General features: G+C 41.7%; 1 long non-coding RNA gene across 1 annotated transcript; it reads left to right on the forward strand.

The window, feature by feature from the left end:
* Nucleotides 1-1,734, forward strand: LOC142740412 (uncharacterized). Its single transcript, XR_012880650.1, has 6 exons — nt 1-101; nt 508-644; nt 858-960; nt 1,275-1,396; nt 1,528-1,609; nt 1,698-1,734. It is a non-coding gene; the product is annotated as an uncharacterized LOC142740412 (long non-coding RNA).
* The last annotated feature ends 13,288 nt before the right edge of the window (nt 1,735-15,022 follow it).

Here is a 15,022-nt window from a genome sequence, read left to right on the forward strand (position 1 = left end):
GTTTCAAGGAGCAAACCATTGATTTCCTTCCTACATATAAGCTCGACATTGGCACAGACACCTATGATACATCAGCAAAGCAGAGAATTCCATCATATACGGTAAGATATCTTATTTCCAGGTCTACAGAGCTTGAGAGACAATAAAATCCATGGGGCAGAGCACCCATCATATAATGAATCCCCTCCCCCAATGTAATGAATTGTTATTATTATTATAGCTGGAGGACTCATTTCTTATGAACAAAGCTTTCAGTTCATTGTACTTTTATGTAGTGAGTTTGTCATCACAGTTACCCAGCGTAATATGTCGTCGCCCAGCACGGCTCAAGGATACTTATTTCATTAAATCTGTGCGACCAAGTCAAACCTAAAATGCAAAAAAATCTCACTATTCTGCAATATAAATAAAGTAGGCCCAACATTTAGGTCTGTGATGTTTTGCAGTTTAATGATATATTATAATATGATTTCACTGATGAAATTTGTTATTTCATGACCTCTACAGAACAGGGTGTTGTTTAAAAGCCAACGTGAGGGAGATGTGCGAGTCCTGAGATACGACTCTTGCCCTGTATTAAAGACCTCAGACCACCGACCTGTTTTTGGCATCTTTGAAGTAAAACTCAGGCCTGGTTCAGATGAGTAAGTCATGTTTTCCTCCATGTTGTTGGTACGATCCTTTCAGTAGCTGCCATTACTACATGGGCCTTCTAGCCAGAGCTCACACTTTGGGGCAGGTGGCTGTACACCTGGGTGACAGTACTGGAGGATTATAGGATGTGAAACAAAGCAATTATTGTGTGGTTACCTACTAACATTATCATATGTCTTACATCAATATATTTCTCATTCCAGCATCCCCTTGGCTGGTGGACGCTTTGATCGTAAAATCTATTTAACAGGCATTAGGACGAGGAAAGGACAAAAAAAGTAGCTGCATCTGTTCATGTCCTTACAGGTAAGAGCTTTGTAGTTGTCTATTATGTTTGCGCTGAGAATGTTCTTCCATCTCTTAGGTTTTCCTCTGTATCTGTAATGGATTTAACTAAAGTGTAAATAAGTATTTTCAATCTTAAACTTCCAACTCCTTGTATTCAGACAATTTTTCATTTCTGAATGAAGGTTGTGGGCTTTGGGGGACAACTTTCCTAAAGGAACCGGTCAGCTGAACGGATGGAACAACTGGATTTTATGATGCATTAGCTTCTAAGCAAAAATGATGGATACAAGGAACATTGTTATTGATGGAAGACATTACTTGGCATCTTGCAGGACTCCTAAGGAACAGTTACCATCTCCGGTGCATAAAACATCGGAACATCAGAAAGTTCCCGTAACATGCTGAACAGCGCAGCTCTAGGTCAGACCCACTGCTTGCATCAACCATCTTCAAGGTTTGTAGTGTGACCCCCAGGATCAATTAAGAAATGGATTTACCTCAAATCACCTTAGAAAGTCTTCTAGATTTTGTGTCTGCTAAGAAACACACATTATAGAACATTAACAGCAAATATTTTACTTGCAGCATAAACATCAATTGTGCAGTACATCTGGCGAGAATAGCGCTCCCTGTCACCGGAGGAGCCACCATCAATGCTGATAGAAAGGTAAGTTCCTCTGGATATGTCCCCTATTTATATTTATCAAGCCGCCTGAATGGTCAATATTTAATAGGGCTGTGTGCTTCATCCCAAGAACAAGTCAGCAGATATCAACAGAACATCAACACCAATGCCAATAACAACCAAGGGCAGAATCCGCCATCTTACAAGTATTCCAATGGCGAGACTTAACATTTCTACAACATCTGTCACAGAAGAGACATCAATGTGGTCACCAGGACATCAATGTCACCCAGAAGACCATGTCATCTTTTCTTGTGTCTGTGGAATCCAGATTTTCCACCCCTTATTGATACTACAGTATATACTGTGACATATTCCATCGTTTTTGCTGGATCTTGTATTACCATCATCTTTCCCATCATATATTTTGATCCAAAAAAACCTTAAATAAATCTTTATTATCAATCCATAAGTGTGACTGGTATTTATTAGTGTGTTCAGTGCCCGGCTGCAACTTACCACAGTGTATACAATTCACTTATCCGACCCTTCACAGCGCTATTTGTGTGACATCGCGTTTAATCCAGTGGTAGGTGACAGGACATTGTATAATATGTACACAATACAGAGAGTATGGAACGTGCCGCCATATGTACTGGATTATATCCTGTAGGACAAAGACTGACAGGAGATGTAGAACATTGATATATTTGATAGTTGCTTAAACATCAGTTTCCTAAAATGTACTATTAGACTCTCTTTACAAGCGGAGACAATACGATTAAGTAAATAATATTTTTTTGTTTCCCAGTATATTATATGGTACAATAAATGGTGCCGTGAAAATTTACAATTTGTCATGGAAGAAACAAGCTCTCATATGGCTTTTTCGACAAAAAAAACAACAAAACTATATGGGTTTCCGTTTTATCCTCCCTGCCTTCCAAAAGCCATAACTTTTTTTTTTTCTGTCGATATAGTCCTATAAGGGCTTGATGTTTGTGGGACGAGTTGTAGTTTTTCGTAGCACCATTTATTTTGCCATATAAAGTACTAGGAAATGGGAAAACAATTATTTGTGGGGTAGTAAATGAAAAAAAAACAGCAATTCCTAAATCCTTTTGTGGCGCGTCGTTTTTATGGAATTCACTGTGCAATTAAAACAACATATTAACTTTATTCTGCCGGTCAATACGATTACGCCGATACCAAATATATATAGTTTTTTCTATATTTTACTACTTTTACAAGTAAAAACCTAAGTGTAAAAAATAAAATTTACTTTCTGTCGCCAAATTCTGAGAGCCATAACTTTTTTATTTTTCCGTCGTTTAACTGGTATGAGGGCTTATTTTTTGCAGGATAAGCTGTAATTTTTAATGCTACCATCTTGGGGTACATACGACTTTTTGATCACTTTTATTTCATTTTTTGTGGGAGATGAGGTGACCAAAAAAATTGAGATTCTGGCGTTTACAAATTTATTTTTTTACGGCGTTCACCGTGCGGGTTAAGTAATGCTATATTGTAATAGTTCAGACTTTTATGGACGCGGCGATACCAATTATGTTTATTTAATAATTTTTTTACTGTGTTCCAAGGGGAAAATGGGAAAAGGGGGGTTTCTCGAACTTTAATTTTATAAAAAAATTTTACATACAAAAAAACTTTTATTTTACTCAGTTTTACTTTTTTTATTAGTCCCCCGAGGGGACTTCAACCAGCGATTGTTAGATCGCTTGCATGATATACTACAATACTAATGTATTGCAGTATATCGTGATTCTGACAGGCTTCTATTAAGCCCTGCCGGAGGCAGAGCTTCATAGGCGCACAAAGATGGCGAACCTGAGGGCCTTCATTAGGCCCCCAGGCAGCCATAGCAACCATCGCCCACCCACGATTGCATTGCGGGAGGGCGCGATGAGCTGTTAGAGGGGGTCACCCCCTCTATCTATCGATTTAAATGCAGTCGCTATTGACCGCCGCATTTAACGAGTTAAAGAGCGGGATCGCGCTAGAACGCGACCCCGCTCGTTACTCTGAAGTGTCAGCTGTAACATACAGCCGACACCGGCATTGTATGAAGCGTATGGATACGTCAAATGTCGGGAAGGGGTTAAGCAGGGAAGCCGCTAGTAATACAATATTCCTAGAGATTTTCTATAATCTTATCACAGGAAACAAGTTGAGTGCTACTCCATAGAAAAGTTGTCATTCTGATCTTGGATTTTAACTACTCTTAAGTTGGTTTCGTCTTCTGGTGACCATATGAATTAACCACATGAACAATAAGTCCGGTCTTCGGTTTGGGTCTTCAGACTTCGAATGCTTTTCTTTGCTTATGATTTTCCTGATTGTTTTCATTATAGTTCAGTTCATTTTCTTTCTCTTTTTCCTTAACCCCTTCCCGCACCTTGACGTAACTGCACGTCAAGGTGAGCAGTAACTTTGCACACCTTAACGTGCAGTTACGTCTATACTTTGACAGTTAACCACCGCACGGCGCTACACCCAGCGGCGGTTAACTGTGCAGGGTGTCTACCTTGCATTCCCTGTTGCCGATTTCGCCAGTTAACACCTTAGATGCGGCGGTCGATTGCGATCGCCGCATTTAAGGAGTTTAGAGCAGATCGCCAGACCCCACATGAAATCATGGGGACTGGCGATGGTTGTCATGGCAACCGGAAGCCAGACAATGGCCTCCGGGCTGCCATGTACAGTGACGTCACAATGATAGTTAGAATACATTACACTAGGTAGGTAGTGTAATGTATTCTAGCAGCGATCAGAGCTGCAAGTCTCGTAGTCCCCTAGTGGGACAAGTACAAAAAAGTATAAATAAGTTAATACAAATAAGTTTAAAAATAAAACGTATAAGTTACATCAACAAAAATAGCTTCTTTCCTATAATAAGTCTTTTATTATAGGAAAAAAATGAACACGTTAAAGAAAAGTACACATATTTGGTATCATCATGTTCGTAATGACCCAAACTATAAAACTATAATGTTATTTTTCCTGCACGGTGAACACGTAAAAAAAAATAAGTAAAAAACAATGCCAGAATCACTATTTTTTGGTCACAACCCCTCCCAAATATATACAATAAAAAGTGATAAAAAAGTTGCATGTACCCCAAAATAGTACCAATAGAAACTACAACCCGTCATGCAAAAAAAAGCCCTTACACAGCTTTTTTTACTTAAAAATAAAAAAGTTATGGCTCTCAGAATATGGCGACACAGAAATTTAATTTTTTAATAGAAAAGTAATTTTACTGCGCAAACACTGCAAAACAGAAAAAAACCCAATATATATATATATATGATATCGCCGTAATCGTATCGACCTGTAGAATAAAGTAAAATTGTCATTTTTAGTGCATGGTGAACGCTGTAAAAAAAAAAAAGAATAAAAAACATTGTCAGAATTGATGCTTTTTGGTTACCTTGCTTCGTAAAAAATGGAATAAAAACGGATAAAAAAATCGCATGTACCCCAAGATGGTACCAATGAAAACTACAGATTGTCCCGCAACAAATAAGCTGACCGGTGTACCTTCTGCTCCTCGGCTGGCAAATCACTTCATCCAGCACATCTTCCATTTGCATGGTTTGCCTCTTCATATCGTGTCTGATCGGGGGGTTCAGTTCAACTGAAAATTCTGGAGAGCCCTCTGTAAACTCCTAGACGTGAAGTTGGACTTTTCTTCAGCCTATCATCTCCAGTCTAATAGCCAGGATTAATCAAATCATGGAGAATTATCTTTTACCCTTCATCTCCATGCAGCATGATGATTGAGTACAGCTTCTTCCATGGACCGAGTTTTCATACAACAACCACACAAGTGAGTCCACTACCTCCACACCATTCTACATAGTCTACAACTAACATCCACAAATTCCTTCTCCTGTTCCGCTACATCCCTGGTACCCACAGCTGACTGCATTTGGAGATTTTCTAAAGGTCTGGTAGCAAACACGTTCCTCTATTCTGCAGGCAGTTGATTGCATGACGCGAAAAGCAGATGCTAAGTGAAGAGAGCCACCTCTGTATCTGTCATGCACATGGCCGCAGGCCGTCGGGCTCACTTACCTCCTGACGCCTGCAGCCATGGAACTGTGAGCGCTGGTCCCCATCTCCTCCTCAGGAGACGCCAGCGCTCACTTCCGCTTCTCCTGTCCGGGTCCCGTAGTGTGCGCGCACACGCTTGTGGCCGCTCTTAATGGGCCAGCGTGCGCACCTGAAATTGAATCAAAATTAGCCCATGAGCACCTGGACTATAAGAGGGGCCCAGCCCCTTCCTGAGCCTTGTTGTCCTTACCCTAGTCTGTCTAAGCAAATAGTCTCCTAAGTGTTTTCCAGTTCCCAGTGTTTCCCGTTCCTGCTACCTGTATCCTGGTTACAGGATACATAGGTGCTATCCTGGTCAAGTGCCGTGTTGAGCTGAAATCGTGCTGTGCTGTGTACCATGCCTGTCCTGCTTTGCCACGCCTGGCATCTGCCTGCTGCCTAGTCCCAGCCGAGCCTGTTTTGCTACAGTCTGAGCTACCACAGGTACATGATACGAACTATAGACTGTGACCTGTGTCCTGTTGGCCAGCTGCCATACCATCAAGGCGGTACAGCCTAGTGAGTCCAGGTACCCAACGTGACAGTATCTTTCAGGTACCAAAGTCTGGCTATCCTCAAGGAATATCTGGCTGAGGGTGGCGTCATACAAGTTTGCTCCCAGGTTCCTCGGACCCTTTGAGATCCTACAGCAAATCAACCCTGTCCCTTACAAGCTTCAGCTGCCTCCTACCTAAGGATCCCCAACTCCTTTCATGTGTCACTCCTGAAGCCTGTGGTCCTGAACCACTACACAAAAAAACCCCTAACTCTCCAGTTGCTCCCAGCGGTTCTTCCAATGTATTCGAGGTCAAGGAGATCCTGGAATTCAAAAAAGTAGGAGGAAGAATGTTTTATTTAGTGGATTGGAAAGGGTATGGTCGCAGCCATGGATCTGTGAGCGCTGGCCCGCATCTCCCCCCCCAGGAGACGCCAGCGCTCACTTACGCTCCATTCTACTGTGTCCCGTAGGGTGCGCACTCATGCTCGTGTCGGGCCTTAAAGGGCCAGCGGGCGCACATGAAAATAATCATCAATTAACCCATGATCACCCTGGACTATTAAAAGCGCTCTGCCCTTTCACTCATTGCCTGAGCGTTGTTGTGTTTACCCGTGTTAGGGCTTATTCAGACGAACGGGATATACGTCGCACGGACCTATATTAGTCTATGGGGCCGTGCAGACATGTGCGTGATTTTTACGCAGCGTTGGTCCGCTGCGTAAAAGTGACGACATGTCCGTTCTTTGAGCCACGTGCTTTTCTGTTTACAAACATACAAATGGAGTGTCATAATGATGGCGGCTGCGTGAAAACCATGCAGCCGCGCATCATATGATGATGCCACACGGAGCTGTCAAGTGCCTTTTGCGCAGGCAAAACGCCGCGTTTTTTGCGTGCGCAAAAGGCACAGCTCGTGTGAATCCGGCCTGAGTCTTGCAAACGGTCCGTTAGTGTTATCCTGTTCGCAGTGTTCCCGTACCTGCTAGCTGTATCCTATATCCCATGCTACCATTGTTCCTGTGCCTCAGAAAGCTGGAGTCGTGTTGTGCCATCGTTCACGCCTGCTGTGTTACACCACGACTTGTGTCTGCTGCAAATGTCCGATCTGAGCCTAGCCGTTACTACTGTCTGAACTGCTACAGGTACCTTGTGCTTGGACTATATAGACAATGACTTGGTACACTGTTTGGCCAGCTGCTATCCCGCTACGGAGGTACGGCCCAGTGGGTCCACATACCCACAGATCGTGACAGAGGGTAAGTATAGTGGTACTACTATAGTAACAGGAGCCCATGTATTTTATGACATAGGCCCCAGTTACTATAGTAAATTTCTATAGACACGGTGCAGGGGCAATTACGACCTTTGTTGCGGCAGTCGCCCGGGGATCCGGGCAAAAGATTCGGGGCTTGGGCCCCGGAGGTCCAGTGCTAGCGACGCCCCTGGCTAATTTCATAATGTATGGTCTTTAATATAGTACTTTTCCATTCAGAGATCTCCGGTCCCCCTGGTGCCATCCAATTCCTTGCTATTAACAGGCGTGCCAGAAAAAATAGTTTTGCCACTAACTCTTTAATTGCATATGTGTTTGGAATCCAATCACATACACCAAGCAACCAAATCGCCGGGGATCTAGTAATAATAATCTCTAATATCAGCTCAATATTATGGATCACTTCCAAAACTTATGGAATGTTGGACACCAGTGGATTAAATGCGTGAATCCCGCATCATCCCTATCACATCTTGGGCATTTGGTGTTTCTATCCCTATTAATTTTACCTAATTTCTTAGGTGTCAATTATAATCTGTTAACTATGAAAAATGTTATCTTATGGTTATTATTAAACGATACTCTCAAAGTTCTATTTCCCACTTCCGTCTACCTATTGTATCCCAAGTGTTTTATAACTCTTTGAAATAAACCCTTTTTCTCCTTTACTTGCATGTCCATATTTCAAAATTGGACACTCTTATCTGAAACATCTCTCTTTCCTGTGTCGCTTTAACTGCGTGTTTTAATTGTCAATATCTATATTGTGCACCGCTTGAAGCGTCTCCTTCTCCCCACATAATATCCAACTTTTTAAAGTTACCATCTTGAAAAAATTGATTAACATAATATAAACATTCCCTGTGCCAAAATTTCTGGTAACCCATTTGCTCTACTTCTTCCAAATTCCCAATGTTAAACAGAGGAGTAAATTTTAATGATCCCCTAATTTTACACATCTTATATATTTTATCCCATACCTTACATAACCTCTTAACAATTTCTAAATCCCTAACTTTATTCTCCCTTAACATCCTAGCTTCCAAAATGTCACATAGATTGAAAGTACCCCTATAACTATCCTCTTTCATTTTCCTTAGATGCGGGAATTTCTTCCACCTAGCAATATACCAGAGTTGTCCCACCAAATAATAAGCTCTACGGTCCGGTATCGAGAGTCCTCCTTTTTTCTCTTCTATCATCAGTAGGCTGAGCTTAGCCCTTGACTTTCTCACTCTCCATATTAAATCCCTTACCAAACTTTCTATAATCTTAAACCATTTTTCCACACACGCATATAGGGCAAGTGTTGAGCACATATGGGATCAGAGGCAATGCTATAGTTTTCAATATGGCAATCCTATCCTCCATAGATAATGGGAGCCTTTTCTAAATTTAGCAAAAACACAAAAGAGTCCCTGGTAGTTGGCGGGCACATCAACAATTCATATCAACTAAATGCCCAAAGGCAAGCAAAGCCCTATTTCCCAACTACCTATACAATACATAAAAAAATCTTTATTAATGGTATTACAAGCAAATTGATAAACCACACATAATAAAATAGTCAATGAGACGCTGCTATAGAGTAAATTGAATAGCACACTTCTATCTACACCGTGTTCCAAATTATTATGCACATTGGATTTAAGTGTCATAAACATTTAATTATTAGTTTTTCAATTAAACTCATGGATGGTATTGTGTCTTAGGGCTCTTTGGATCATTGTAATCAATCTCAGACACCTGTGATAATTAGTTTGCCAGGTGTGCTCAATCAAAGGAAAACGACTTAAGGACGTTCCACATTATTAAGCAGGCCACAGGTTTCAAGCAATATGGGAAAGAAAAAGGATGTCTCTGCTGCCGAAAAGTGTGAAATAGTGCAATACCTTGGACAAGGTATGAAAACATTGGATATTTCAAGAAAACTTAAGCGTGATCATCGTACTGTGAAAAGATTTGTGGCTGATTCGGAGCACAGACGGGTTCGTTCAGATAAAGGCATAATGAGGAAGGTTTCTGCCAGACAAATTAATAGGATTAGGAAAGCAGCTGCTAAAATGCCATTGCAAAGCAGCAAACAGGTATTTGAAGCCGCTGGTGCCTCTGGAGTCCGCGAACCTCAAGGTGTAGGATCCTCCAGAGGTTTGCAAGTGTGCATAAAGCTATTATTCGGCCACCCCTAAACAATGCTCACAAGCAGAAACGGTTGCAGTGGGCTCAGAAATACATGAAGACTAATTTTCAAACCGTGTTGTTTACTGATGAGTGCCGTGCAACCCTGGATGGTCCAGGTGGATGGAGTAGTGGATGGTTGGTGAATGGCCACTATGTCCCAACAAGGCTGTGACGTCAGCAAGGAGGTGGCGGAGTCATGTTTTGGGCTGGAATCATGGGGAGAGAGCTGGTAGGCCTCTTTAGGGTCCCTGACGGTGTAAAAATGACCTCTGCAAAGTACGTAGAGTTTATGACTGACCACTTTCTTCCGTGGTACAAAAAGAAGAACCGTGCCTTCCTTAGCAAAATTATCTTCATGCATGACAATGCACCATCTCATGCTGTAAAGAATACCTCTGTGTCATTGGCTGCTATGGGCATAAAAGGTGAGAAACTCATGGTGTGGCCGCCATGTTCCCCTGACTTCAACCCTATTGAGAACCTTTGGAGCATCCTCAAGCAAAATATCTATGAGGGTGGGAGGCAGTTCACATCAAAGCAGAAGCTCTGGGAGGTTATTCTGACATCCTGCAAAGATATTCAAGAAGAAACTGTCTAAATACTCACAAATTCAATGGATGCAAGAATTGTAAAGGTGATATCAAAGAAGGGGTCCTATGTTAACATGTAACTTGGCCTGTTACGTTTTTTTTGATTGAAAGAGCTTTTAATTTCTGTAAATATGACCTCCTGATGCTGCAAATTCAACAAATTACCATTTTAGTTCTCTTTACAACCTTTAAAATGTTTTGATCTCTGTTGTGCATAATAATTTGAAACAGTGCAATTTGAGTTTTTTACTTCTAAAAAAAAATCTGTTATCATTAGGAGATTTGTTCAATAAAATTCGCATTATACTCCAACGGTTGATGGCTTGAAGATTATACTGACTGTCATTTGCATCGACTATTTAGGAAAATCAGCGAAAAATAATATTTGCATAATAATTTGGAATGCGGTGTATTCATGTTACAATTGAAGCCAGCGGTTCCACTAACTAATGGAATAGAGTGTATCTAACAGCAGAACATGATATTAAGATTAGTTAGCCCCCCCCGACATGTTTTGCTACACATGTAGCGTCTTCAGTGTTTTCCGGGGCTAATGACGGCGCGCTGCGAACCTCTCCTTGTTTTATAAACTTAGGATGATGTGTACATAGAGCTTTGCTTGCCTTTGGGCATTTAGTTGCTAGGACCTTTTCCAAATTTGGATCTAACCCTATAATTTATTTATGGGACTAACTTAAATTCTAGATATCTGTATATATGCAGCGACACCATCACTCACAAATATTTGAATGTCTCCAATCTACCAACTACCTTCAACTTATCAGACACATCTCCTACTCATCTAATGGCATTAATATTGATTTTTTTCTAGTTAATCTGGAGTCCCGACAGACCCCTAAACTTTTCTATCAACTGAATTGTCCTCCCCAATGTACAGGCAGGGCTGTCTACATATATTAATCACATCTGCATAGAGAGATCTTATCCCAACTCCCCCCACAGCCAAAGCCCTCCACTCCCTCAATCTGACAGATTTTAATTGCCAAGGGTTCAATAAACAAAGCAAAGATGAGTGGGGATAACCCTGCCACTTATACCGGGACAACGAAAAAGACTCAGTTGGAACCCCATTCACCAGGACCCTAGCCTCGTGTCCCCTGTACAAGGCTCTTAACTAAACTATAAATCTGCTTCCAAAACCATATTTTCCCATCACTTCCCATAGGAAGGACCACTCCACCCTGTCAAACGCCTTAACTGCGTCTAATGACAGGATGGAGCGGCCTCCCCACGCCTCCATTCCCTCTAGCTTCATATTAACAAGTAGTTGATGAATGTTAGTTGCTGTCGACTCCCCTGCATAAAGCCATACTGATCATCATTGATCAATGACCCTCGCTAAACGAAGCGACAACATTTTGGCCAGGATCTTAGTGTCCGTACTCAAAACAGAAATCGGGCGGTAAGATACGGGATAGAGAGCGTCCTTTTCGAACTTTCGAATGTATAATATTGAAGCCACCCCCATAGAAGCAGGGAGGAAGGAGCCCTCTGATAACTCTTTAAAAATATCCACCAAGAGCGGGGAAAATATGTTTCCATATTTCAGGGATAACACATATGGGAGGCCGTCAAGGCCTGCTGATTTGAACTTTAGGAATTTCCTAATCACCGCCATCACTTCCTCCAGTGAAATCCGCTTTTCCAATATTCCTCTTTGTTCTTGTGATAGGGAAGCTAGTGACATTTCTCCCAAATATCCTTTAATTAGGTCTCGATCTCTCTGTACCTCTGATGTATATAAATGTTTATAATATCTATATAATTCCCTTCCTATATCTTCTCCCCTGTTTACCACCTTACCTTCCTGTGTTCTTATAGCTGGAATTATGATTTTTCTTCTCCTTAATCATATTACTCAAAAGCCTCCCTGGTCTATTTCCCTCTAACTTTATTCTTTTATCCAAAACGACTGCCCTATTCCTTGCCTTTCGTAATAGCATTGCCTCATAAACCTCACATTCCTTTATCCAATTGTTCTTCGCCCTTATATCTTTCCTCCTCGGACATTCCTTTTTAGATTCATTTACCTCTTTACTAACCTGTTCTTTCTCTTTTCTGAATCCTCTTTTGGCCTGTACAATATACACTACCGTTCAAAAGTTTAGGGTCACTTAGAAATTTCCTTATTTTTGAAAGAAAAGCACAGTTTTTTTCAATGAAGATAACATTAAATTAATCAGAAATACACTCTATACATTGTTAATGTGCTAAATGACTATTCTAGCTGCAAACGTCTGGTTTTTAATGCAATATCTACATTGGAGTGATGGTTGCTAGAAATGGGCCTCTATACACCTGTGTTCTAATGGTACATTGTGTTTGCTAACTGTGTTAGAAGGCAAATGGATGATTAGAAAACACTTCAAAACCCTTGTGCAATTATGTTAGCACCGCTGTAAACAGTTTTGCTGTTTAGAGGAGCTATAAAACTGACCTTCCTTTGAGCTAGTTGAGAATCTGGAGCATTACATTTGTGGGTTCGATTAAACTCTCCAAATGGCTAGAAAAAGAGAGCTTTCATGTGAAACTCGACAGTCTATTCTTGTTCTTAGAAATGAAGGCTATTCCATGCGAGAAATTGCCAAGAAACTGAAGATTTCCTACAACTGTGTGTACTACTCCCTTCAGAGGACAGCACAAACAGGCTCTAACCAGAGTAGAAAGAGAAGTGGGAGGCCCCGCTGCACAACTGAGCAACAAGACAAGTACATTAGAGTCTCTAGTTTGAGAAATAGATGCCTTACAGGTTCTCAACTGGCAGCTCCATTAAATAGTACCCGCAAAACGCCAGTGTCAACGTCTACAGTGAAGAGGTGACTCCGGGATGCTGGCCTTCAGGGTAGAGTGGCAAAGAAAAAGCCATATCTGAGACTGGCTAATAAAAGGAAAAGATTAATATGGGCAAAAGCACACAGGCATTGGACAGAGGAAGATTGGAAAAAAGTGTTATGGACAGACGAATCGAAGTTTGAGGTGTTTGGATCACACAGAAGAACATGCAGAACAACTGAAAAGATGCTGGAAGAGTGCCTGACGCCATCTGTCAAGCATGGTGGAGGTAATGTGATGGTCTGGGGTTGCTTTGGTGCTGGTAAAGTGGGAGATTTGTACAAGGTAAAAGGGATTTTGAATAAGGAAGGCTATCACTCCATTTTGCAACACCATGCCATACCCTGTGGACAGCGCTTGATTGGAGCCAATTTCATCCTACAACAGGACAATGACCCAAAGCACACCTCCAAATTATGCAAGAACTATTTAGGGAAGAAGCAGGCAGCTGGTATTCTATCTGTAATGGAGTGGCCAGCGCAGTCACCAGATCTCAACCCCATAGAGCTGTTGTGGGAGCAGCTTGACCGTATGGTACGCAAGAAGTGCCCATCAAGCCAATCCAACTTGTGGGAGGGGCTTCTTGAAGCATGGGGTGAAATGTCTCCCGATTACCTCAGCAAATTAACAGCTAGAATGCCAAATGCAGCATTCTTTGACGAAAGCAAAGTTTGAAGGAGAAAATTATTATTTCAAATAAAAATCATTATTTCTAACCTTGTCAATGTCTTGACTATATTTTCTAGTCATTTTGCAACTGATTTGATAAATAGAAGTGTGAGTTTTCATGGAAAACACAAAATTGTCTGGGTGACCCCAAACTTTTGAACGGTAGTGTATTTATTCAATAACCCCCTCAGAAATGCCCTTAGTGTATCCAAAACCACCACTTTGGTGGATGTCTCCTGATTAAAGCTTACAAATTCTTTCAGTTGCCTCCCTATTTCTTCATGTACTGTTAATATAGACATCCACTGAGGATGTACACTCATCCGAGATACCTGAGGCTTATCCTCTCCCAATTCCTAGCTTCAACAATAAGGGGGAATGATCAGACACCGATCTAGGTTCATATGATATAGAGCGTATTAGTAATTCTCTTAACTTCTGACCCTTTCAGCAGCTGAGTTTGGCGGTCTTTTTAAGATATATAACCTCTGCTAGCACTTCAGCATCATATGTGTTTTTAAGCCTGATCAAGAGATCGGTCTGATCTCGAAACGCATTGCAGTATCGACACTGTAATAAATGTATGTACTTTTAGTGTATTTAGTTTCCGCAACTTTTATTGGGACTAACGTGGGACAGCGCTGAGAAAGATAATCCGGTATTTTTCTCTCCTCCTACACTACCATAAATCTAGTAGCAATCTATAAAAGATAAATATGGTTCTGAGGTCTCATTTGGGAAATATTTCTAAAAGGATCTGCACTACTATGCCAGTGAATGCAAGTTGAGAAAGTTAATCAGTTTTTTCCTCTCTTCCTACACTACAATATAGACTCTCCTGGTGTCCCTCAAACGGATCATCACCTGCAGTCTCCACTCACAGATACGCACAGGGGCGTAACTAGGAAAGACTGGAACCCATAGCAAACTTTTGACTGGGCACCCCTCCCGTCCCCTGGGTGCCACAGACAGTGCCACCCCTGTAGATTGTGCCATGCAGCCCCCCTGTAGATTGTGCCATGCAGCCCCCCTGTAGATTGTGCCATACAGCTCCCCTTGTAGTTTCTGCCATACAGCCCCCTGTAGATAGTGCCATAGAGCCCCCTGTAGATAGGGCCATACAGCTCCTCCGTAGAGCAGGGGTCGGGAACCTATGGCTCGCGAGCCAGATATGGCTCTTTTGATGGCCGTATCTGGCTCTCAGACATGAGCTTCATAACCCCCTCCATTTATATTCGTTGTGCTCCGCAGCTCTTACTTCCGCGTTGAACCGT

Source organism: Rhinoderma darwinii, chromosome 2 (assembly GCF_050947455.1).
Source record: "Rhinoderma darwinii isolate aRhiDar2 chromosome 2, aRhiDar2.hap1, whole genome shotgun sequence".
Classification (NCBI taxonomy): Eukaryota; Metazoa; Chordata; class Amphibia; order Anura; family Rhinodermatidae; genus Rhinoderma; species Rhinoderma darwinii.